Raw genomic sequence first — 27,389 nt, forward strand, 5'->3', positions numbered from 1 at the left:
GCCTCAGGGGTGCTGAAGGAGATACTGATCACCAGGAGGGGCACTGTGGCACTCCAAGGGGCCCCTGACACTAGGCAGGACGATGAACTGCCCACCACCTCCGCCGGCGCTAGTGGACAGGAGACACCGCCACAGGACCACCACACCAGCACCCCACCCCCTGCAGACCGAGAACTGCCCCGCAAGCAGTCCCTGAGAACCAGGAACAAGACAGAGCACGATGCCAAGACCCCCGCCAAGAAATAAGACCTCCCTGATTGTCATCCTACTGTCCCACTTTGTAACCCTGTCCATATTGGAACTGCCCCAGCTCCACTTCCTATGCCCATATGGGCAATGCACCTGTGAGACTCATAGACTGGACTCTGCCATGGACAGTCCTCCACCATCACCCCTCACCATTTTACAACCCCCCTCCATTATTTAGCACTTAAATAAACACCCTTGAAGCACAAAACAACTTGGAGTCAGTCTGTGATTTAGAAAATGTATTATAGCAATGACAGCGACAAAATGCGTTCTAAAATGTAATGTCAACATACCTATGTCACACATCTCAAGTCCATGAGGAATCTAAGCAGATGACACACGTTGGAAACCACACCTGTGAAACCGTAATGGGAATGTACAACTCAGTTACCATATACTGGTTGAAATCGACAGACAGGATAGAGGTAGAAGTGTGAAAGTACCTGTAGTAGGCAGGAATGTATTCTCACCTGTGTGTCACTGAAAATATTGCTGGATAACTGAGTCCCTGTTGTCAATGTCTTCTTCCTCTGCTTCCTCCTCATCACTGTCCACAGGCTCCACAGCTGCCACAACACCGTCATCTAGACCATCCTCCTGCAGAAAAGGCACCTGGCGTCGCAAAGCCAAATTGTGAAGCATACAGCAGGCCACGATGATCTGGCACACCTTCCTTGGTGAGTAGAATAGGGAACCACCTGTCATATGGAGGCACCTGAACCTGGCCTTCAGGAGGCCGAAGGTGTGTTCGATCACCCTCCTAGTCCGCCCATGGTCCTCATTGTGGCGTTCCTCTGCCCTGGTCCTGGGATTCCTCACTGGGGTCAGTAGCCATGACAGGTTGGGGTAACCAGAGTCCCCTAATAGCCACACCCGGTGCCTCTGGAGTTGACCCATCACATAAGGGATGCTGCTATTCCGCAGGATGTAGGCGTCATGCACTGAGCCAGGGAACTTGGCATTCACATGGGAGATGTACTGGTCTGCCAAACATACCATCTGTACATTCATCGAATGATAACTCTTCCGGTTCCTGTACACCTGTTCACTCCTGTGTGGGGGGACCAGAGCTACATGGGTCCCATCAATGGCACCTATGATGTTAGGGATATGTCCAAGGGCATAGAAGTCACCTTTCACTGTCGGCAAATCCTCCACATGAGGGAAAACGATGTAGCTCCGTATGTGTTTCAGCAGGGCAGACAACACTCTGGACAACACGTTTGAAAACATAGGCTGGGACATCCCTGATGCCATGGCCACTGTTGTTTGAAATGACCCACTTGCAAGGAAATGGAGCACTGTTAGCACCTGCACTTGAGGGGGGATTCCTGTGGGATGGCGGATTGCTGACATCAGGTCAGGCTCCAACTGGGTACACAGTTCCTGGATTGTGGCACGGTCAAACCTGTAGGTGATGATTAAATGTCGCTCCTCCATTGTCAACAGGTCCACCAGCGGTCGGTACACTGGAGGATTCCGCCATCTCCTCACATGTCCCAGCGGACGGTGCCTAGGAAGGACAACAGCGAGCACATAGTCAAACAACTCAGAGGTATGTACCCACAGTCTACACAGAACACGAAACATAATCCAAAAATGTGCCTGTATGTGTGTTGAGTCTAGGCCTAGGTATGTGTGACGCAGTTGAAAAATGAAGCCATGTGGGCCCCTGAAAAGGCGGCTGCCTGACCTCTAAACTGGGACAATGGGATGTGAGGTAACTGCGCTGGCGTTGTACACCGTCACGGTAGGCGGTCGAAGACGGCGGCACAATGCTGCATTGGTTAACATTGGACCCTATGGGTCCCAGGAGCCAATGACAAAGTGCGCGGAGGTGAGCGCCATTTTCGATCTGTTCTATCACTCGATACCTGATCTTCGACAGGAGAGGACCTACACTGCAAGTGCTACTGTGACCTCGGTCTGGAAGAGACAATGGCTCATGCGTCTGGGGAAAGGGCCCCTGCCTTCACTGCACAGGAGTTGGAGAAGCTCGTGGATGGAGTCCTCCCCCAGTACACGCTACTCTACGGTCCTCCAGACCAACAGGTAAGTACACAGGGAGCACGTTGTATGGGCTATGCCTGAGTGGAGAGGGCTGGTTGTAAGAAGGAAGGGGCCACGGTTCTGCGTGCATGATGGACTGTGAATGCATGTGCCCCATGGGAAGGGTAGGGATGTGGGCCACTCACTTTGACGGTGCAGTTGCTAATGACTTCTCCTCTTCCCCTGTACATTTCATTTAGGTCAGCGCCCACCAGAAGAAGGATATTTGGCGTGCCATCGTCAAGGACGTCCAGACCCTGGGGGTCCACCACAGACAGAGCACCCACTGCCGGAAAAGATGGGAGGACATTCGCCGCTGGAGCAAGAAGACGGCGGAGGCTCAGCTGGGGATGGCCTCCCAACGTGGGAGGGGTGCCCGTCTCACCATGACCCCCCTGATGTTCCAGATCCTGGCGGTGGCCTACCCTGAGTTGGATGGGCGCTTGAGGGCATCACAGCAGACACAAGGGGGTGAGTACAACATCATTCTGCGGACTTTGCGCGCAGTGAAGATGTCTGGGTGTGGGAGGAGGCCTGTGGGTTCCCCTAGGCCAGGGCGAGTTCCGTAGGCTAGGCCCCTCCATAATGCAGGCCATGTGGCACTCCACCCCACCTCTGTAGAGTGCCAAGTACAGGTATACACGCCCCTGTGTCATCTATGTGTGCAGATGTCGACCATAGCCATGTAGGCCATATCCCAGGAACTGCATCTGTAGAGCCCAACAGCGCGGCGTAGTGCAGGGGGCTGCTGTGTCTGTATTGTCCACCAACGGTAGCGGTAAGCCATGCACTCAACCTGTCTTTCTTCTGTCGTCCCCCCCCTTTTTGTGGTCTCCCTCTTCTTATGTGCATCAGCATCATCAGGCGGAGGTACAGTGGCACCGGAGCACGAGGGAGCTGCATCCCACATGGCCATGGAGGGCCACACCACGGACTCAGAATACACCAGTGGGACGGAGGGCGAGGGGAGCATCACGGCGGTCACAGGATCTGCAACCAGCGACACGGACTCGTCCTCCGATGGGAGCTCCCTTGTGGTGGCGGCAAAATCTGTGCCCCCCACTTCTACAGGTACAACCGCCACCCCCCCTACCAGCACCGCCCTCCCAGCAGCCCCTCAGCCTTCGCCCCGTGCCCGCTCACCCAGGAGGGTGGGCATCACCTTCGCCCCAGGCACCTCAGCCCCTGCCCCTGTCACCTCTGCTGCCCTCAGTGAGGAGGCCATTGACCTCCTCAGGTCACTCACTGTTGGGCAGTCTACCATTTTGAATGCCATCCAGGGTGTAGAAAGGGAATTGCAACACACAAATGCTTTCCTGGAGGGCATTCATTCTGGTCAGGCTGCCCTTCATCGAACCCTGCAAACTCTGGCCTCAGCACTGATGGCAGCCATTGTCCCTGTCTCTAGCCTCCCCCCTCCAACTCCCTCCACCCAGACCCAATCCCCTGTACCCCAGCCTATCCCAAGCACACCATCAGACCAGCATGCACACACCTCACCACACAAGGGAAGCTCAGGCAACATAAGCACCACACATCCCACAGGCACTCACGCAAGCATCACACACATACAGACACACCAACATCCATTGCCTCCACTGTGTCCCCCTCCTCGTCGTCTCCCTCCTCCCTCCCAGTCTCGTCTACACTCTCACCTGCATGCACTACCACTACAGCCACTAGGTCCCGCACCAGCACACCCACCACCACACCCCGCTCATGTACACTCACCACCCCCACTATCATTTACACGTCCCCTGTGTCCTCTCTCAGTGTGTCTGTGACGCCCCCTCCCAAAGTACACAAACGCAGGCACACACCCACCCAACATACATCCACCTCACGACAGCCTCCAGCGCATGCACCTGCACCCAAAGCCACAAAAGTTACACCTCCTACAACCACCTCCTCTTCCTCCACTCCCAGACCCCCTCCAGCTACCCGTCCCAGTGTTCCAAAGAAACTTTTCCTGACCAAGCTTGACCTCTTTCCCACCCCCCCCCCTCCAATTCATAGGTCCCGTACTAGCACCTCAGCCAAAAAATCTCCGGGACCAGTGGTGCCTGTTGCACCGGCACCAGGGCAGCCAGTGTGACACGGAGCCACAACACAGCCAGTCCCCCCCCCCTGTGAAGCACCAGAAGTTGGACAGTGCCGGGCGGGAGTGGGGGAAGACTCCAGCCAGCAAAGCCGCTCACAAGGGTCCCGGGCGGAGTGTCCACTCAGCTGTGACTCCTCCCAAGGTGGGGAAGGGGCAGAAGAAATTGGCAAAGTCTGGGAGGAGCAGCACGGCGGAGAAGACCGCCATCATCCCCGCTGCCCAGGAGGCCACCGCCAGCCCAATCGTCACTGGCCAGGAGGCCACCGCCAGAGTCAGTGCCCAGGAGGGCAGCCCGATCGTCACTGGCCAGGAGGCCACCGCCAGAGTCAGTGCCCAGGAGGGCAGCCCGATCATCAGTGGCCAGGAGGCCACCGCCAGAGTCAGTGCCCAGGAGGGCAGCCCGGTCGTCACTGGCCAGGAGGCCACCGCCAGAGTCAGTGCCCAGGAGGGCAGCCCAATCGTCACTGGCCAGGAGGCCACCGCCAGCCACAGGAGGGCCCCGGCAGCTACAGCCCAGCTGCCCAATGAAGGACCGCCAGCCCCAGCCCAGCTGGGCAATGAAGGACCGCCATGGCAAGCACCGCTGAACAGGGCAAGCACCGCTGAACAGGGCAAGGACCGCTGAACAGGGCAAAGACCGCCAAGCACCGCTGAACAGGGCAAGCACCGCTGAACAGGGCAAAGACCACCATGGCAAGCACCGCTGAACAGGGCAAGGACCGTTGAACAGGGCAAAGACCGCCATGGCAAGCACCGCTGAACAGGGCAAGCACCGCTGAACAGGGCAAAGACCGCCATGGCAAGCACCGCTGAACAGGGCAAGCACCGCTGAACAGTGCAAGGACCGCCAATTCAAGCACCAATGAACAGGGCTAGCACCGCCAACTCAAGCACCGCTAGCCCATGAGCGGCAAGGGCAGGGATGCAACTGGGACCGTCACGGGGAGAGTGATGCACTCTGGGCACCAGTCCCCCTCCAGAACCAGTGGAGAAAGGCATCCACTACCTCTGTCCTGCACAGGATGAAGCACTCTGGGCACCAGTCCCCCTCCAGAACCAGTGGAGATATGCATCCACTACCTCTGTCCTGCACAGGATGAAGCACTCTGGGCACCAGTGTAGGAAAGTACCATCTTCCCTGGCATGTTACCCCCATATTTCACTGTATATATGTTGTTTTAGTGTATGTGTCACTGGGACCCTGCCAGCCAGGGCCCCAGTGCTCATAAGTGTGCCCTGTATGTGTTCCCTGTGTGATGACTAACTGTCTCATTGAGGCTCTGCTAACCAGAACCTCAGTGGTTATGCTCTCTCTGCTTTCTAAATTGTCACTAACAGGCTAGTGACCAATTTCACCAATTCACATTGGCATACTGGAACACCCTTATACTTCCCTAGTATATTGTACTGAGGTACCCAGGGTATTGGGGTTCCAGGATATCCCTATGGGCTGCAGCATTTCTTTTGCCACCCATAGGGAGCTCTGACAATTCTTACACAGGCCTGCCACTGCAGCCTGAGTGAAATAATGCCCACATTATTTCACAGCCATTTACCACTGCACTTAAGTAACTTATAAGTCACCTATATGTCTAACCTTTACCTGGTAAAGGTTGGGTGCTAAGTTACTTAGTGTGTGGGCACCCTGGCACTAGCCAAGGTGCCCCCACATCGTTCAGGGCAAATTCCCTGGACTTTGTGAGTGCGGGGACACCATTACATGCGTGCACTATACATAGGTCACTACCTATGTATAGCGTCACAATGGTAACTCCGCACATGGCCATGTAACATGTCTAAGATCATGGAATTGTCACCCCAATGCCATCCTGGCATTGGGGAGACAATTCCATGATCCCCCGAGTCTCTAGCACAGACCCGGGTACTGCCAAACTACCTTTCCCGGGGTTTCACTGCAGCTGCTGCTGCTGCCAACCCCTCAGACAGGTTTCTGCCCTCCTGGGGTCCAGCCAGGCCTGGCCCAGGAAAGCAGAACAAAGGACTTCCTCAGAGAGAGGGTGTTACACCCTCTCCCTTTGGAAAAAGGTGTCAGGGCTTGGGAGGAGTAGCCTCCCCCAGCCTCTGGAAATGCTTTGATGGGCACAGATGGTGCCCATCTCTGCATAAGCCAGTCTACACCGGTTCAGGGATCCCCCAGCCCTGCTCTGGTGCGAAACTGGACAAAGGAAAGGGGAGTGACCACTCCCCTGACCTGCACCTCCAGGGGGAATCTTGGCCTTACAGCATCTTTGAATTATTAAATTTAGATTTTGGATGTACAGAGCCAATTTTATCTCACTTTTCACTCTCCTCCTTGTCTTTTGTCAGCACGTACTGCAGATACCAATGGATCTGCATTACCACTTTCGGTTTAGAGCCACCACCATTTGAGTGGTGACCCGTCAGATATTGCAGTGCCGGTCTGACGCGGAGTAAGCCCAATGATGATGCTTAGCGTCTTCATTGACGTATGAGGGCACTCCTATCACAATATCGATATTTGGCGTCCTATCTAGATTTATTCTTTTGGAACAGTGTACTCTTTTCATTTATTGGTCAGTGTGCATATGACACCAGTGGTATAGTAGGAGCTTTGCATGTCTCCTAGTTCAGCCTAAGCTGCTCTGCTATAGCTACCTTTTCTATCAGTCTAAGCTGCTAGACACCTCTTATACACTAATAAGGGATAACTGGACCTGGTACAGAGTGTAAGTACCCCTTGGTACCCACTACAAGCCAGGCCAGCCTCCTACATTTGTTGTGCAGTGGTGGGATAAGTACTTGTAACTGCTTACCACTTTGTCATATTGTACTTTTCATAAGAGAAAAATATACAAAACAAGTTCAGTGTATGTACACCTAACCAAAAAGTTTTGCTTTTCTTCTCTTACTCTATTGCTAAGTGCTGAAAAGTACCTCTAAACTTTCTAAAAGTTTCTAAAAAGTTGAAAAAGTTTTTTTTTTTTTTTCTGTTTCCTTAAAAAGTTCTGAAAATTTTTATTTCTTTTTCTGTCCCTTAAACCCTTTTCTATCATGTCTGGTGCAGGTCCTACTCTTAATCTGGCCAGCACAGCTTATGATCTCCTTAGCTGGAAAAATTTAAGGAGTCTCTGCATTGATAGAGGTTTAGGGGTAGGGAAGAATCCCTCTAGAGAACTGTTGATTAACATGCTCATTGAAAATGATAAGGCCTTAGCTGGCACATCTGTTGAGTAGTTAGGAGATGGTTCACACTCTGATTCTGGGGCAGCCCCAGCAAGAATGTTAGATGGTATTCTTTCCAACCTGCCCCTTAGCAGACCTCCTAGCATAACTGGTACTAATGTGAGCTCTCATCACAGTAGGGGTGTCATTCTTTTAGGCCAGGTTGTTAGGGTGCCAACTGTTAGGGACAGATCTCTTTCTGTTCTTTCACATCATTATTCTGTGTCAAAGCATGCCCAACCCACCCACCCTGATAACAGAATGTTAGAAAGGGAGCTCAATAGATTGAGAGTGGAAGAGACCAGGCTGAAGCTTAAACAGCAACAGCTGGCTCTAGACAGGGAATCTTTAGACTTAGAAAAAGAAAGACAGAAGTTGGGGTTTGGACCCCATGGTGGCAGCAGCAGTATTACAGATAGTAATCCTGTAAAAGAGCATGATTCTAGGAATCTGCATAAGATAGTTCCCCCTTACAAGGAGGGGGATGACATTAACAAGTGGTTTGCTGCACTTGAGAGGGCCTGTGTTGTACAGGGGGTCCCTCAAAGGCAGTGGGCTGCTATCCTATGGCTATCTTTCAGTGGAAAGGGTAGGGATAGGCTCCTTACTGTGAAGGAAAGTGATGCCAATAATTTTACAGTTTAGAAGAATGCACTCTTGGATGGATTTGGCTTAACCACTGAACAATTACAGGATTAAGTTCAGAGAAACCAGAAAAGAGTCCTCACAAGACTGGGTAGACTTTGTTGACTATTCAGTGAAGGCCTTGGAGGGGTGGTTACATGGCAGTAAAGTTTCTGACTATGAAAGCCTGTACAATCTAATCCTGAGAGAGCATATTCTGAATAACTGTGTGTCTGATTTGTTACACCAATATCTAGTGGACTCAGATCTGACCTCTCCCCAAGAATTGGGAAAGAAGGCAGACAAATGGGTCAGAACAAGAGTGAACAGAAAAGTTCATACAGGGGGTGACAAGGATGGCAAGAAGAAGAATGGTAAGTCTTCAGACAAGGGTGGAGACAAATCTAAAAATGAGTCTTCATCAGGCCCACAAAAACACTCTGGTGGGGGTGGTGGTCCCAAATCCTCTTCTAATCAAGTAAAGAAACCATGGTGCTATTTATGTAAAGTAAAAGGCCATTGGACAACTGATGCCAGTTGTCCAAAGAAAAGCACCAAGCCTCCCACTACCACAACCCCTACTGCTACACCTAGTGTCCCTAGTAATAGCAGTGGTAGTGGGAGCAAACCTACTAATAGCCAATCCAAGGGAGTAGCTGGGCTCACTTTTGGTAATTTAGTTGGGGTTGGTCTTGTTAGGGAGACCACAGAGGCTGTGCTAGTCTCTGAAGGTGCCATTGATTTGGCCACCTTGGTTGCTTGTCCCCTTAATATGGATAAGTACAAGCAACTTCCCCTAATAAATGGTGTTGAGGTTCAGGCCTACAGGGACACAGGTGCCAGTGTTACCATGGTAATAGAGAAACTGGTACACCCTGAACAACACCTACTTGGTCACCAGTACCAAGTGACTGATGCTCATAAAAACACTCTTAGCTACCCCATGGCTGTTGTGAATCTCAACTGGGGGGGTTACTGGTCCAAAGAAAGTTGTGGTTGCCTCAGATTTACCTGTAGACTGTCTACTAGGGAACGATTTAGAGACATCAGCTTGGGCAGAAGTGGAGTTGGAGGCTCATGCAGCAATGCTGGGCATTCCTGGGCATATTTTTGCTTTAACCAGGGCTCAGGCCAAAAAGCAAAAAGGACAGGGTGACTTGGATCCTGGAACAATGGACCAAGTGCTCCCCAAAGCTAGGGTTAGTAAAGGTAAATCCCTCCCTCTACAGATGATTCAACTTCTGAGGAAGAAGAATTTCCCCCCTGTGCAGAACCTTCACCAGAGGAGCTGGAAGCAGACACTGCTGAGCTTTTGGGTGGAGGGGGGCCTGCCAGGGAGGAGCTGAGTGTGGCACAGCAAACCTGTCCCACATTAGAGGGTCTAAGACAGCAAGCTGTCAAACAGCAAAATGGGGATGTCAGTGACTCACATAGAGTTTACTGGGAGGACCACCTCTTGTATACAGAGGCAAGGGACCCTAAACCTGGAGCAGCCAGGAGATTGGTCATTCCCCTGCAATACAGAGAGTTCCTCCTAACTCTAGCCCACGACATTCCCTTGGCTGGACATCTAGGGCAAATTAAAACATGGGAAAGGCTTGTCCCCCTGTTTCATTGGCCTAGGATGTCAGAGGACACAAAAGATTTTTGTAAGTCCTGTGTCACCTGTCAAGCCAGTGGCAAGACTGGTGGTACCCCAAAGGCTCCCCTTATTCCACTGCCTGTGGTTGGGGTTCCCTTTGAAAGGGTAGGGGTTGACATAGTTGGCCCCCTTGACCCTCCTACTGCTTCAGGCAATAGGTTTATCTTGGTGGATGTGGACCATGGCACAAGATATCCTGAAGTTATTCCTCTTAGGACCACTACAGCACCTGCAGTGGCAAAGGGCCTCCTGGGAATCTTTTCCAGGGTGGGTTTCCCAAAAGAGGTGGTATCAGACAGGGGTAGCAACTTTATGTCTGCATACTTGAAGGCCATGTGGAAGGAATGTGGTGTAACATACAAATTCACCACACCTTATCATCCACAAACAAATGGACTGGTTGAGAGGTTTAACAAAACTCTCAAAGGAATGATAATGGGACTCCCTGAAAAACTCAGGAGGAGATGGGATGTCCTGTCACCTTGCCTCCTTTTTGCTTACAGGGAGGTACCCCAGAAAGGAGTGGGCTTCAGCCCCTTTGAACTCCTATTTGGGCACCCTGTAAGAGGTCCTCTAACACTTGTAAAGGAGGGTTGGGAACAACCTTTAAACGCTCCTAAGCAAGACATAGTGGACTATGTACTTGGCCTAAGATCCAGAATGGCTGAGTATATGGAAAAGGCCAGTAAAAACCTTCAGGCCAGCCAAGAGCTCCAAAAGCAATGGCATGACCAGAAGGCTGTTCTGATTCAGTACGAACCAGGACAGAAAGTGTGGGTCTTGGAGCCTGTGGCCCCAAGAGCACTCCAAGACAAATGGAGTGGACCCCACATTATTGTTGAAAAGAAGGGAGAAGTCACCTACTTGGTTGACATAGGCACTGCCAGGAGTCCCCTTGGGTGCTCCATGTCAATCGCCTGAAACCCTACTATGACAGGGCTAATCTCACCCTGCTCATGGCAACAGATGAAGGACAGGAAGAAGAGAGTGACCCTCTCCCTGATCTCTTCTCTTCCACAGAACAAGATGCTCTAGTGGAAGGTGTAGTTTTGGCAGATTGTCTTACTGCTGAGCAGAAAGACCACTGCATAAATCTCCTGGGTCAGTTTTCTGAACTCTTCTCTACTGTGCCAGGCACCACTTCTTGGTGTGAGCACACTATAGATACTGGAGACAGCATGCCTGTCAAAAGTAAGATCTATAGGCAGCCTGACCATGTCAGAGACTGCATAAAACAAGAGGTTCAGAAAATGCTTGAACTGGGAGTGGTTGAGCACTCTGAAAGTCTGTGGGCCTCTCCTGTAGTACTTGTACCAAAGTCTCACTCTAAAGATGGGAAAAGGGAAATGAGGTTTTGTGTAGATTACAGAGGTCTCAACCAGGTAACTAAAACTGATGCTCACCCTATACCCAGGACAGATGAGCTCATAGATACACTGGCATCTGCCAAGTATCTAAGCACCTTTGATTTGACTGCAGGGTATTGGCAGATCAAGTTATCAGAGAACGCTAAAGCAAAAACTGCATTTTCGACTATTGGAGGGCACTACCAATTCACAGTAATGCCCTTTGGTTTGAAAAATGCACCTGGCACTTTTCAAAGGTTGGTGAATACAGTCCTGCAAGGGCTGGAGGCTTTTAGTGCAGCATATCTAGATGATATAGCTGTCTTTAGCTCCTCCTGGGATGATCACCTGGTCCACCTATGGAAAGTTTTGGAGGCCCTGCAAAAGGCAGGCCTCACTATCAAGGCTTCAAAGTGCCAGATAGGGCAGGGGAAAGTGGTTTATCTGGGACACCTTGTAGGTGGAGAACAGATTGCACCACTTCAGGGGAAAATCCAAACTATCATAGATTGGGTTCCCCCTACAACTCAGACCCAGGTGAGAGCCTTCTTAGGCCTCACTGGGTATTACAGAAGGTTCATAAAGAACTATGGCTCCATAGCAGCCCCTCTTAATGACCTCACTTCTAAGAAAATGCCTAAAAAGATATTGTGGACAGCTAGCTGTCAGAAAGCTTTTGAGGAGCTGAAACAGGCCATGTGCACTGCACCTGTCCTAAAAAGCCCATGTTACTGCAAGAAATTCATTGTTCAAACTGATGCATCTGAATTAGGGGTAGGGGCAGTCTTATCACAACTAAATTCTGAGGTCCAGGATCAACCTGTTGCTTTTATCAGCAGGAGGTTGACCCCTAGAGAAAAGCGTTGGTCTGCCATAGAGAGGGAGGCCTTTGCTGTGGTCTGGGCACTGAAGAAGTTGAGGCCATACCTGTTTGGCACTCACTTCATTGTTCAGACAGACCACAAACCTCTACTTTGGCTAAAACAAATGAAAGGTAAAAACCCTAAATTGTTGAGGTGGTCCATATCTCTACAGGGAATGGACTATACAGTGGAACATAGACCTGGGAGTACCCACTCCAATGCAGATGGACTCTCCAGATATTTCCACTTAGACAATGAAGACTCATCAGGTCATGGCTAGTCTTATTGTCCTTCGTTTGGGGGGGTTGTGTAGGAAAGTACCATCTTGCCTGGCATGTTACCCCCATATTTCACTGTATATATGTTGTTTTAGTGTATGTATCACTGGGACCCTGACAGCCAGGGCCCCAGTGCTCATAAGTGTGCCCTGTATGTGTTCCCTGTGTGATGACTAACTGTCTCACTGAGGCTCTGCTAACCAGAACCTCAGCGGTTATGCTCTCTCTGCTTTCTAAATTGTCACTAACAGGCTAGTGACCAATTTCACCAATTCACATTGGCATAATGGAACACCCTTATACTTCCCTAGTATATGGTACTGAGGTACCCAGGGTATTGGGGTTCCAGGAGATCCCTATGGGCGGCAGCATTTCTTTTGCCACCCATAGGGAGCTCTGACAATTCTTACACAGGCCTGCCACTGCAGCCTGAGTGAAATAATGCCCACATTATTTCACAGCCATTTACCACTGCACTTAAGTAACTTATAAGTCACCTATATGTCTAACCTTTACCTGGTAAAGGTTGGGTGCTAAGTTACTTAGTGTGTGGGCACCCTGGCACTAGCCAAGGTGCCCCCACATCATTCAGGGCAAATTCCCCGGACTTTGTGAGTGCGGGACACCATTACACCCGTGCACTATACATAGGTCACTACCTATGTATAGCGTCACAATGGTAACTCCGAACATGGCCATGTAACATGTCTAAGATCATGGAATTGTCACCCCAATGCCATCCTGGCATTGGGGAGACAATTCCATGATCCCCAGAGTCTCTAGCACAGACCCGGGTACTGCCAAACTACCTTTCCCGGGGTTTCACTGCAGCTGCTGCTGCTGCCAACCCCTCAGACAGGTTTCTGCCCTCCTGGGGTCCAGCCAGGCCTGGCCCAGGAAGGCAAAACAAAGGACTTCCTCAGAGAGAGGGTGTTACACCCTCTCCCTTTGGAAAAAGGTGTCAGGGCTTGGGAGGAGTAGCCTCCCCCAGCCTCTGGAAATGCTTTGATGGGCACAGATGGTGCCCATCTCTGCATAAGCCAGTCTACACTGGTTCAGGGATCCCCCAGCCCTGCTCTGGTGCGAAACTGGACAAAGGAAAGGGGAGTGACCACTCCCCTGACCTGCACCTCCCAGGGGAGGTGCCCAGAGCTCCTCCAGTGTGCTCAGACCTCTGCCATCTTGGAAACAGTGGTGCTCTGTGTGGTCAGTGCCAGCAGGTGACGTCAGAGACTCCTCCTGATAGGCTCTTACCTGTGTTGCTAGCCTATCCTCCTTCCTAAGTAGCCAAACCTCCTTTTCTGGCTATTTAGGGTCTCTGCTTTGGGGAATTCTTTAGGTAACGAATGCAAGAGCTCATCAGAGTTCCTCTGCATCTCTCTCTTCACCTTCTGCCAAGAAATCGACCGCTGACTGCTCAGGACTCCTGCAAAACCGCAACAAAGTAGCAAAGACGACTACTGCAACCTTGTATCGCTGATCCTGCCGCCTTCTCGACTGTTTTCCTGGTGGTGCATGCTGTGGGGGTAGTCTGCCTCCTCTCTGCACTAGAAGCTCTGAAGAAATCTCCCGTGGGTCGACGGAATCTTCCCCCTGCAACCGCAGGCAACAAAAGACTGCATCACCGGTCCTCTGGGTCCCCTCTCAGCACGACGAGCGTGGTCCCTGGAACTCATCAACTCTGTCCAAGTGACTCCTACACTCTAGTGACTCTTCAGTCCAAGTTTGGTGGAGATAAGTCCTTGCCTGCCCACGCTAGACTGCATTGCTGGGTACCGCGTGATTTGCAGCTGCTCCGGCTCCTGTGCACTCTTCCAGGATTTCCTTTGTGCACAGCCAAGCCTGGGTCCCCGACACTCTAACCTGCAGTGCACAACCTCCTGAGTTGTCCTCCGGCATCGTGGGATCTCCTTTTGTGACTTTGGGTGAGCTCCGGTTCACTCTTCTTTGTAGTGCCTGTTCCGGCACTTCAGCGGGTGCTGCCTGCTTCTGAGAGGGCTCCTTGTCTTGCTGGACGCCCCCTCTGTCTCCTCACGCAAGTGGCGACATCCTGGTCCCTCCTGGGCCACAGCAGCATCCAAAAACCCTTACTGCGATCCTTGCAGCTAGCAAGACTTGTTTGCGGTCTTTCTGCGTGGGAACACCTCTGCAAGCTTCTTCACAACGTGGGACATCCATCCTCCAAAGGGGAAGTTCCTAGTCCTCTTCGTTCTTGCAGAATCCACAGCTTCTACCATCCGGTGGCAGCTTCTTTGCACCCTCAGCTGGCATTTCCTGGTCATTTGCCCAATCTCGACTTTGTCGCGACTCTTGGACTTGGTCCCCTTGTTTCACAGGTACTCTCATCCAGAAATCCACTTTGGTTGCATTGCTGGTGTTGTTCTTTCTTGCAGAATTGCCCTATCACGACTTCTGTGCTCTCTGGGGAATATAGGTGCACTTTACACCTACTTTTCAGGGTCTTGGGGTGGGCTATTTTTCTAACCCTCACTGCTTTCTTACAGTCCCAGCGACCCTCTACAAGCTCACATAGGTTTGGGGTCCATACGTTATTCGCATTCCACTTTTGGAGTATATGGTTTGTGTTGCTCCTGTACCTATGTGCTCCTATTGCAATCCATTGTAACTTTACACTGCTTGCATTACTTCCTTTTGCTATTACTGCATATTTTTGGTATTGTGTACATATATCTTGTGTATATTTGGCATCCTCATACTGAGGGTACTCACTGAGATACTTTTGGCATATTGTCATAAAAATAAAGTACCTTTATTTTTAGTATATCTGTGTATTGCGTTTTCTTATGATATTGTGCATATGACACCAGTGGTATAGTAGGAGCTTTGCATGTCTCCTAGTTCAGCCTAAGCTGCTCTGCTATAGCTACCTTTTCTATCAGCCTAAGCTGCTAGACACCTCTTCTACACTAATAAGGGATAACTGGACCTGGTACAGAGTGTAAGTACCCCTTGGTACCCACTACAAGCCAGGCCAGCCTTCTACAACCAGTCCCCCTCCAGAACCAGTGGAGATATGCATCCACTACCTCTGTCCTGCACAGGATGAAGCACTCTGGGCACCAGTGTAGGAAAGTACCATCTTGCCTGGCATGTTACCCCCATATTTCACTGTATATATGTTGTTTTAGTGGTGGCTTTGCACTCCCCAGGATTGAACAGTGGGCAAACCACCCACTGTAGAGACTTGAGAGTCTGTGGCTTTGCACTCCCCAGGGTGGAACAGTGGGCAACCCACCCACTGTATAGACTTGAGAGACTGTGGCTTTGCACTCCCCAGGATGGAACAGTGGGCAAACCACCCACTGTAGAGACTTGAGAGACTGTGGCTTTGCACTCCCCAGGATTGAACAGTGGGCAAACCACCCACTGTAGAGACTTGAGAGACTGTGGCTTTGCACTCCCGAGGATTGAACAGTGGGCAACCCACCCACTGTATAGACTTGAGAGACTGTGGCTTTGCACTCCCCAGGATACATCAATGGGCATGGAGCCCCCTCGTGGATCTGGCGTGGTGCACTCATCCGGCTGAGGTGCCCCCCCTTCCCTTCCCCCTGAGGTGCCTGTTGTATTTGTATCTGATGCCCCAGCAGTGTTCTCTCCGTTTTGATCAGGTATCTTGTGTGGGCCTCGCCCATGCATTTTGGGACCAGTGGTCCACGGACAATGACTTGTGCATTACCTGCACTACTAATCGTGCTGTATATTTTGTTTAATGTGTATATATATGTATATGTATATATTTGGTTACTGTATTTTGATATATTACAATGGTTCCACTCATTTCCTTTTGTCTTTGAATTCTTCCGGGGGGGGTTGGGGGTTGTTACTGTAATGTTTGGATATGCATTGGTGTGTGTGTTGTAGTGGGTGAGGGTCGGGGTGGGGGTGGGGGTGTTGCGTGTGTGTGTCCCTGTCTTTTGCCTCCCCCTCCCCTATGTCGTAGGTGCAGTACTCACCGTTGTCTTCGCCGCCGGCGTTGATGATCGTCGTACAGGAGCAGGAAGACTAGTGCAGGAAGGATATGGAGTTCAGGCTCCATGGTGTCGTCGTTCCTCGTGGAGTGTGTAGAGGTGAGCGTTTTCCCTTTGAAATGGCTGTTTCCGCCGTGTTTTTATCTGCGGTGAATCCGCCCCGGAAAAGGTGGCGGATTGGTAGGTTGTGATACTGTGGGCGGTACATTATCTTCTGCCTGTCTGTTGGCGGTGACCGCTGCGTTGTTTGTTTGTACCGCCGTGGCGGTCGGAGTGTTAAAGTGGCTGTCTTTGTTGGCGGTTTCCGCCACGGTCATAATTCCAATTTTTTTACCGCCGGCCTGTTGGCGGTCTTACCGCCGCTTTAACACCGTCCGCCAGGGTTGTAATTACCCCCTTAGTTCTTTTTGTGTCACAGTATACCACAGTAGGTTTGCGGTATACCATGGTACATGCACATGAGACAGGAATACGTTATTGGCTAATGTTTGTGTTTTCCAGTTGTAAAAGGCAGGCATGTCATTTTCAGCACAGTTTTGCTCTGTTTCACTCTGTTCTGGGTTAGGGTCTTAGATATAGGTAAGTAGTGTGTTTTATTGTTGTTCCCTGTCAATTATCACTTTTTTAAAGTGGCAGTAGGTCGAGACATACTGCCACTGTTATAATTTTCTATATATTTTTAGAGCAGTTTAAAGAGAACTACACATTTTATAATGTATTTAACTAATGTGGTACTTTGTATGTATTATAGGGGTACTCCATAGACATTTTTTGAAGATAGAAGCATGTTAAAACAAGAAAATACATTTTACCTGTAATCTTTGTTTTTTCCAGTGAACTTCTATGTTTTTTTAACGTATAGTCATTTTTTAACTTATAGTAATTTTCATTACTATACATTAATCAAACCACTGCTGCGCATGGCCTTTGTCAAATTGTCATAGCTACCTATCCACGGAATGGATCAGCAACAAAGTCAGTCTTCGTCTTCAGGTCATCAATTGATAAGCAATGCATCAGGCTCTCATCGCATGAGCCCAATGACAGAATCTCGAATTGTGTCTTCTGGCATCAGCATTTCACCCCACACATCTGAAGTTTTAGCCCCTTGTCATGAGTTTTTATCAAGGTTTTCCAGTCCATCCCCTAATTCCTAATTGATCAATTAGTCTTCAGATATGACTTTACTCAATCAAATTAATTTTGCAAATCACTAAATTCTAATATTACACCGTTCTCAGTTCATTGATTGGTTCACTGTACGATGTCCTTATAATCCGGCTCGTCGGGTATTGAAAATGTTGCATCTTCTTCTCCAGTCAGTGTCTCTATTATTTGAGTCCTGGGAAAGTACATCGAGTTTGCCTTACACCAAATTGTAACAATTTTAGTTCCATCATCTCCTGTCCATCGGTACATTGCAGAAAGCTCTAGCAAAGCAGATTTAATACAATTGGTCAAGGTTAGTTTAACACTGTAGCTTTCCTCCAGCATGCTCTAATAATTCAACTTCTGCATGAGGCCTGGGGTACTATGCCACAACTTGGGCTAAGTTAACTCTACAATATAATGCAAAACATAGGTTATACATCTCAATATGTGATATTACTACATTATTATTACATATTTTCATTATTTCACACATTTTTAATCATTTCAGTACAATTTTGTGTAAGTGGCTGCCATTCTCCGTGGGCACGTTTTCAAACGTGCACATTATTTTCTCGAAAATTAATTTCTCCATGAACTTTTTTGTTAATCAAAAAATATAAACATTCATTAATAATTTCTAATTAGCATATCTGCTTCAACAGTCCCTCTACTGATGACTAAATATGTCATCACACTTTTCTTTCCCCAACATTTCACAATTCTGTTTCTGCTGTATTTTGTCTCCTTCTCAAATCTTCCCTATAAATTGTTTCCCTGTTTCGTTCTTCCCTCCTCTGACCATTTTGAGATCTTTTCAGTTTTATCTTTTGACATAATTTACATGAACCCCATATTCCTAATATGCAAGCAATCACAATTAATATCCCTTGTATGATTTTTAATAATACCCCATTCCAAATTTGACTAAGCCAATTTCCCACTGAAGCAAATCCTTTTCCAACCTTTTCCCAAACACCTGGTTCCTTCAATTCCTTCAAATCCTTACTTGAGTTAGTCAATTAGTGAGTAAGTCTCTTATCTCCCTATCATTGTCTGGTAAATAGGAACAACGATGCCTAGCATTAATCATCTTACAGACTCCGACGTCTTTTGCTCAACAAATGTCTAAAGCAAGCCTATTTTGAAGCGTCATAGCTCTATCCGCAGCTAATTCAGTATCTATCAGGAGTATTGTCCTTGTAAAATTTGTCAGCATGTTATCCACAATAGTAGACAACTTTTGTATTTTGATCGAGTTCAGAATGACTCCCACTGAAGGAATCACTGCTCCAAAGATATCTCCCACAATTGCAGAAGAGGTTTACCTTCTCTGTCGCTCATGATGTAATTCAGTCAATTTCGGAAAATTCTCTAAGTCATCTACCTGGTAAAATTTAGGGAAAACTATCCCCAAATAACATGTCCCATACCATTCTCTTGGAATGCGGTAATAAGCATTTAGTTCACAAATATAATAAATCCCAGGAATCGCAGAGTCCTGACCATTCAGCATAAAAGTCCACTTACTATGAAACAAAAACACATGCCTACATTCACTCGTACCCACAAATAAAGTGTCAGTGTGTGATTTTATCATATACATACAAAGCTTCCCTACATGTAGTGCATCTAATGCTAATTTCCCTTGGGTATAAATAGCAGTGTAAGCATAATCATTCTTGTAAGTCCTTTTCTCTAAACCCTTTTCTAACTTCTCTTTTAGTGCTTTTCTTCCATCATCAGTATGCCCTATGAAGCTTTTCTTCAAAGGTGTAAGCAAGCACGTCAGGTTGTTATGATGTACATAGGCTGTCCCAAATGTTAATGTAGGCTCAAAGAATCCTCTAACTAGCACTATATCATGCTCTCTAGCTATTTTACTCCGGTATCTAATAATAGTAACAAATGAAAACATAACATCGTGGTTTGAATAAAAATACTGCATGTACTCTTGGTTATAGAACCTCGTTAGTAGCAAACTACAGCTTATTCCATAGGTTAAGGGTTAGCTATCGTACGTAACTCCTTCCTCTACTGACGAAGGAATTTGCATACACACAAGACAATTCCTCGCATCCATAGTTTCAAAATACTCACTCAACAAGCGATAGAAGTTATTAGAAGAAAGCTCTCCTTGTGCATTAGTATATTCATGCAAATACTTCTCATTCAACTTAAATTTCTCATAAGCTGTTAATGTAGTAGTTTCAGGAGCAGAAGTAAAAGTAGCTCTTTTCATATCATGAACAGACATTTCCACAATCATTACTATAAACAAGATTCCACACATAACTGCCAATCCAACACTCATGCATCTACTGCACCTTGCAATTCTATTTTGATTATTTAGCTCAGCCATAATCTGTAAAGATTCAGAAAGCAGAAGTAACTCTTACATAAAGTGCAAAAAATCAAAAATGAAAAGAAATTATTCTCTCACAGCTCAGTTTCACATCCAGGAACACCTTTCCTTTTATCAAATCGATTAGCAGCTTGTCACATCCGGTTTTCAGTGTTAAATCAGGTTATCAATGTCTCTTTCAGTTTTATTTTCAAACAGTCTCTTTCTAAGGTTTTCAGATTAGCTCAACAATTCAGCTCCTTGATCACCTTCAGGTTACATCAAGTACTGACTTGGAACTTTTCTATCAAAACAAAAGGACATAAACTTGTGTTGCCATTCATTGGTAGTTGCATACGCCCATTCAGGACCTGCGTAGCGTCGACTTGCTATTCTCTTTCTTTTCAACTTTCGATCACCACTTAGTTCTCCTTCACTCAATTCTTCTTTTCGTGTCTACTTCCTTCTCTATTGTTTCATTTATGACCAGTTCCTTTTTCTTCCCTATCTGCGAATCAGGTCAATTATCTCCTTTTCTTGATCCTTCTCTTAATATTGTTCTCAAAATTGGACTCTTCTCCTTCTCTCTCTCTATGGTGTTTTCTCTTGATGGACCTGCAACAAGCTCAGGAGGAGTCAGAGCACTTTGGCTTTGATTCGTCTCAACTCGTTCCCCCTCTTGGTCTGGCACTTTCTCTGCTTTTCAGCACTGTCTGCTTCTGGGAGAACCTCTGCTGAGCTAGACTGTCCTGCTGTATCCATCGAGATTGGTTCTTCCGCACCCTCCTGTAATTCTTCACTCTCGTCTCTTACAGGGGTAATAGAACCATCTTCCACAAGCTCTGGTTCAACTTCAGGTTCTGTTGGCTCTTTTTCTGGTTCAGGTGCGCTGACCTGTTTCCCTGTTGTTGGTGCTTTCAACAACGCTTCTTCATGGTCTGGTGGACATACCACTCTCTTTGTATGGCTCATGTGTATTCAGTTCGGGAGTCCTGCACTCTTCACAGTTGTCGTAGTTGTTAACACCACCTGATAAGGGCCCCTCCAACGCAGTTCCAAACAAGTCTTGCGAACATGCTTTCTGACAATGACCCAGTCACCGGCTCTCAGGTTGTGCCCTGGATCGATCGTGGGTGGGTGGCAGGGTGGTGGCCTGCACCTGCTGGGAGAAAGGGGGAACCACATCAGCCAGACCCTTGCAGTAGTCCAACACCATATCATCTGTATTATTTACAAGTGCATTAGCTGGAACTGCTGGTAATCTCATTGCTCTGCCCATGAGGATCTCATGGGGTGACAGCCTTGTCTTCCTGTCAGATGTGTTCCTCATCAACATCAACACCAAAGGCAATGCATCTGGCCATTTCAGATTCGTAGCTGCACACATCTTTGCAATTCTTGATTTCAAGGTACAATTCATCTGTTCCACAAGTCCCGATGTTTCACGACGATAGCTACAATGCAACTTTTGCTCGATGTTTAGTGCTGCACATAAGAGTTTAATCTCCTCGTTATTGAAGTGAGTTCCCCTATCTGATTCTAAAGAGATCGGAAACCCAAAATGTGTTATCAACTCCCTAAGCAACAATTTTGCTACTGTGAGACTGTCATTCCTTCTTGTAGGATATGCTTCAATCCAGTGACTAAATCACACACAATCACCAACACGTGCTTCAAACCTCCACACGCAGGCATCTCAATGAAGTCTAAATGCATTCTGCTGAACGGACCTCCTGCTCTTCCAATGTGGCTCAAGTTCACCACTGTCCCTTTTCCCACATTTAGCTTCGGACAAATTATACAACCATGACATACTGCCTCTGCCGCCTGCCTAAATTTAAGATTAAACCAGTGAATTTTGACCAACCTAACCATGGCATTCCTCCTAATTTGTGCCAGGCCATGGTAGTATCGGGCCATTTTCGACAATAAATTATTGGGCAGGACCATCTGACCCCCCTCATAAACCCAAATCTCATCAGGACGTTGGACACATTTCAATTTGGCCCAGAGATGTTTTTCTTCCTTGTCAACATTACTTTATACTGTTTTCAACTCTTCCAGAGTATCAACCACTTTCAACGCAAAACCTGTATATGTGTTATCTTCTTCTGACATCAATTTCCATTTGTCTTTGAACGATATTCAGTTCAATGCGCAAAATCTTTTGAGTTGACCAGCAGATCCATTTCCCAGTGAGATGTAATCCTGTGCCTTTTGATGCGCACTGCATTTTACCCTTTTATCTTGTCGCCATTTCTTACTGGTGTAGCAGTAGAGGTCAGGAAACCTCTTTGCGACCACAATTGACCAAAATCATGAACAATTTCAAATCCATATTGGCTGTAAGCATAGATTGTGACTCTCAGTCTCGCAGAAACATGGCACACTCTAGTAAGAGCTACCAGTTCTGCCACTTGTGCAGAATATACACTTCAAAGCCAGGAAGCTTCTAATGTACCTGTGATTGTGCATGCATATCCTGCTCTCAATGTCCCTGTACCATCTCTGAGACATGAGCCATCAACAAAGACAATTTGATCATTTTCTTCCAATTAGGTATCTATAATATCAGGCTTTGGTTTTGTACACAGTTCAGTTACCTCAAGACAATCATGCTCGATGTCTTCCTCCTTTTCAATTTCAACAGTATCACTTGGAAGTTGCTGGGTTCAACACTGTGTAGGAAAGTACCATCTTGCCTGGCATGTTACCCCCATTTTTCACTGTATATATATGTTGTTTTAGTTGTATGTGTCACTGGGACCCTGTTCACCAGGGCCCCAGTGCTCATAAGTGTGCCTGAATGTGTTACCTGTGTAGTGACTAACTGTCTCACTGAGGCTCTGCTAATCAGAACCTCAGTGGTTATGCTCTCTCATGTCTTTCAAATTGTCACTAACAGGCTAGTGACCAATTTTACCAATTTACATTGGCTTACTGGAACACCCTTATAATTCCCTAGTATATGGTACTGAGGTACCCAGGGTATTGGGGTTCCAGGAGATCCCTATGGGCTGCAGCATTTCTTTTGCCACCCATAGGGAGCTCTGACAAATCTTACACAGGCCTGCCACTGCAGCCTGAGTGAAATAACGTCCACGTTATTTCACAGCCATTTTTCACTGCACTTAAGTAACTTATAAGTCACCTATATGTCTAACCTTTACCTAGTAAAGGTTGGGTGCTAAGTTACTTAGTGTGTGGGCACCCTGGCACTAGCCAAGGTACCCCCACATTGTTCAGGGCCAATTCCCCGGACTTTGTGAGTGCGGGGACACCATTACACGCGTGCACTACATATAGGTCACTACCTATATGTAGCTTCACAATGGTAACTCCGAATATGGCCATGTAATATGTCTATGATCATGGAATTGCCCCCTCTATACCATCCTGTCATAGTTGGCACAATCCCATGATCCCAGTGGTCTGTAGCACAGACCCTGGTACTGCCAAACTGCCTTTCCCGGGGTTTCACTGCAGCTGCTGCTGCTGCCAACCCCTCAGACAGGCATCTGCCCTCCTGGGGTCCAGCCAGGCCTGGCCCAGGATGGCAGAACAAAGGACTTCCTCTGAGAGAGGGTGTTACACCCTCTCCCTTTGGAAAATGGTGTGAAGGCAGGGGAGGAGTAGCCTCCCCCAGCCTCTGGAAATGCTTTCTTGGGCACAGATGTGCCCAATTCTGCATAAGCCAGTCTACACCGGTTCAGGGGACCCCTTAGCCCTGCTCTGGCGCGAAACTGGACAAAGGAAAGGGGAGTGACCACTCCCCTGACCTGTACCTCCCCTGGGAGGTGCCCAGAGCTCCTCCAGTGTGCTCCAGACCTCTGCCATCTTGGAAACAGAGGTGCTGCTGGCACACTGGACTGCTCTGAGTGGCCAGTGCCACCAGGTGACGTCAGAGACCCCTTGTGATAGACTCCTTCAGGTGTTGCTAGCCTATCCTCTCTCCTAGGTAGCCAAACCCTCTTTTCTGGCTATTTAGGGTCTCTGTCTCTTGGGATTCTTTAGATAACGAATGCAAGAGCTCATCCGAGTTCCTCTGCATCTCTCTCTTCACCTTCTGCCAAGGAATCGACTGCTGACTGCGGTGGAAGCCTGCAAACCTGCAACATAGTAGCAAAGATGACTACTGCAACTCTGTAACGCTGATCCTGCCGCCTTCTCGACTGTTTTCCTGGTGGTGCATGTTGTGGGGGTAGTCTGCCTCCTCTCTGCACTAGAAGCTCCGAAGAAATCTCCCGTGGGTCGACGGAATCTTCCCCCTGCAACCACAGGCACCAAAAAGCTGCATTACCGGTCCCTTGGGTCTCCTCTCAGCACGACGAGCGAGGTCCCTCGAATCCAGCAACTCGGTCCAAGTGACCCCCACAGTCCAGTGACTCTTCAGTCCAAGTTTGGTGGAGGTAAGTCCTTGCCTCACCTCGCTAGACTGCATTGCTGGGAACTGCTACTTTTGCAGCTACTCCGGCCCCTGTGCACTTCCGGCAGAAATCCTTTGTGCACAGCCAAGCCTGGGTCCACGGCACTCTAACCTGCATTGCACGACTTTCTAAGTTGGTCTCCGGCGACGTGGGACTCCTTTGTGTAACTTCGGGTGAGCACCATTTCATGCATCCTTGTAGTGCCTGTTTCTGGCACTTTTCTGGGTGCTACCTGCTGCTAAGAGGGCTCCTTGTCTTGCTCGACATCCCCTCTACCTCCTGGTCCAATTTGCGACCTCCTGGTCCCTCCGGGCCCACAGCAGCGTCCAAAAACGTTAACTGCATGATTTGCAGCTAGCAAGGCTTGTTGGCGTTCTTTCGGCGGGAAAACACTTCTGCACAACTCTACAAGGTGAGAGAGATCCGTCCTCCAAAGGAGAAGTCTCTAGCCCTTTGTGTTCCTGCAGAAACCGCAGCTTCTTCTGTCCAGTAGAAGCTTCTTTGCACCCGCAGCTGGCATTTCCTGGGCATCTGCCCATCTCCGACTTGCTTGTGACTTTTGGACTTGGTCCCCTTGTTCCACAGGTACCCCAGATTGGAAATCCAGCGTTGTTGCATTGTTGGTTTGTGTCTTTCCTGCCTTATTCCCCTATCACGACTTCTTTGTCCTTTGGGGAACTTTAGTGCACTTTGCACTCACTTTTCAGGGTCTTGGGGTGGGCTATTTTTCTAACCCTCACTATTTTCTAATAGTCCCAGCGACCCTCTACAAGGTCACATAGGTTTGGGGTCCATTCGTGGTTCGCATTCCACTTCTGGAGTATATGGTTTGTGTTGCCCCTATCCCTATGTGTCTCCATTGCATCCTATTGTAACTATACAATACAATGTTTGCACTGTTTTCTAAGACTATACTGCATATTTTTGCTATTGTGTATATATATCTTGTGTATATTTCCTATCCTCTCACTGAGGGTACACTCTGAGATACTTTGGCATATTGTCATAAAAATAAAGTACCTTTATTTTTAGTATAACTGTGTATTGTGTTTTCTTATGATATTGTGCATATGACACTAAGTGGTACTGTAGTAGCTTCACACGTCTCCTAGTTCAGCCTAAGCTGCTCTGCTAAGCTACCATTATCTATCAGCCTAAGCTGCTAGACACCCTATACACTAATAAGGGATAACTGGGCCTGGTGCAAGGTGCAAGTACCCCTTGGTACTCACTACAAGCCAGTCCAGCCTCCTACATTGGTTGTGCAGCGGTGGGATAAGTGCTTTGAGACTACTTACCACTCTTGTCATTGTACTTTTCATAAGAGAAAAATATACAAAACAAGTTCAGTGTATATACACATAACCAAAAAGTTTTGCATTTCCTCTTTTCACTCTTTTCTAAGTGCTGAAAAGTACTTCTAACTTTCTAAAAAGTTCTAAAAAGTTTTAAAAGTTTTTTTCCCAGTCTTTCTAAAAGCTCTGACAAACTTTTTTTCTTTTTCTATCACTTTAACTCTCTCTAAAAATGTCTGGCACAGGCCAAAATGTTGATCTGTCCAAACTTGCATATGATCACCTTAGCTGGAAAGGAGCAAGGAGTCTCTGCATAGAGAGAGGTTTGAGTGTAGGGAAGAATCCTTCCTTGGAACTGTTACTTAACATGCTTAGAGAACAGGATAAGGCTAGAAGTGCCCCATCTGTAGAAAAAGTAGCTAATGGTTCCCAATCTGATCCAGGGACTCCCCCAGGAAAAGATTCAGGAAAGAAACTTCCTAGCCTTCCCATTACTAGACAGTCTAGCATAGTTGGTAATGATGAAGAGCCACACCATACAAATAGTGTTGTCTCACATCATAGCAAAAGCATTTATTCTCACCACAGTGGTACTGATGTTTCTGTTAGCCAAGCTGTTAGGGTGCCCTCTGTAAGGGACAGGTCTCCTTCTGTCCATTCTCACCATACTTCTGTTTCAAGGCATGTCCCTCCCACCCACCCTGATGACAGATTGTTAGAAAGGGAACTCAATAGATTGAGAGTGGAACAAACCAGACTGAAGCTCTAAAAGCAACAGCTGGATTTGGATAGACAGACTTTAGAAGTAGAGAAGGAGAGACAGAAACTGGGTTTAGAAACCCATGGTGGCAGCAGCAGTATTCCCCATAGTCATCCTGCAAAAGAGCATGATTCCAGGAATCTGCATAAGATAGTTCTCGCTTATAAGGAGGGGGATGACATTAACAAGTGGTTTGCTGCACTTGAGAGGGCCTGTGCTGTACAGGATGTCCCTCAAAGGCAGTGGGCTGCTATCCTATGGCTATCATTTAGTGGAAAAGGTAGGGATAGGCTCCTTACTGTAAAAGAAAATGAAGCTAATGATTACAAAGTTCTTAAGAATGCACTCCTGGATGGTTATGGCTTAACCACTGAACAATACAGGATAAAGTTAAGAGAGACCAAAAAGGAGTCTTCATAAGACTGGGTTGATTTCATTGACCATTCAGTGAAGGCCTTGGAGGGGTGGTTACATGGCAGTAAAGTTACTGATTATGACAGCCTGTATAACTTGATCCTGAGAGAGCATATTCTTAATAATTGTGTGTCTGATTTGTTGCACCAGTACTTGGTGGACTCTGATCTGACCTCTCCCCAAGAATTGGGAAAGAAGGCAGACAAATGGGTCAGAACAAGGGTGAACAGAAAAGTTCATACAGGGGGTGACAAAGATGGCAACAAGAAGAAGGATGGTAAGTCTTCTGACAAGGGTGGGGACAAATCTAAAAATGAGTCTTCATCAGGCCCACAAAAACACTCTGGTGGGGGTGGTGGGCCCAAATCCTCTTCTAATCAAAACAAGGAAAAGAAACCATGGTGCTATTTATGTAAAATAAAAGGCCATTGGACAACAGATCCCAGTTGTCCAAAGAAAAGCACCAAGCCTCCTACCACTACAACCCCTACTGCTACACCTAATGTCCCTACTAATAGCAGTGGTGGTGGGAGCAAACCTACTAATAGCCAATCCAAGGGAGTAGCTGGGCTCACTATTGGTAACTTAGTTGGGGTTGGTCTTGTTAGGGAGACCACAGAGGCTATATTAGTCTCTGAGGGGGCTATTGATT

The sequence above is a fragment of the Pleurodeles waltl genome, chromosome 12 (assembly GCF_031143425.1).
Source record: "Pleurodeles waltl isolate 20211129_DDA chromosome 12, aPleWal1.hap1.20221129, whole genome shotgun sequence".
NCBI lineage: Eukaryota > Metazoa > Chordata > Amphibia > Caudata > Salamandridae > Pleurodeles > Pleurodeles waltl.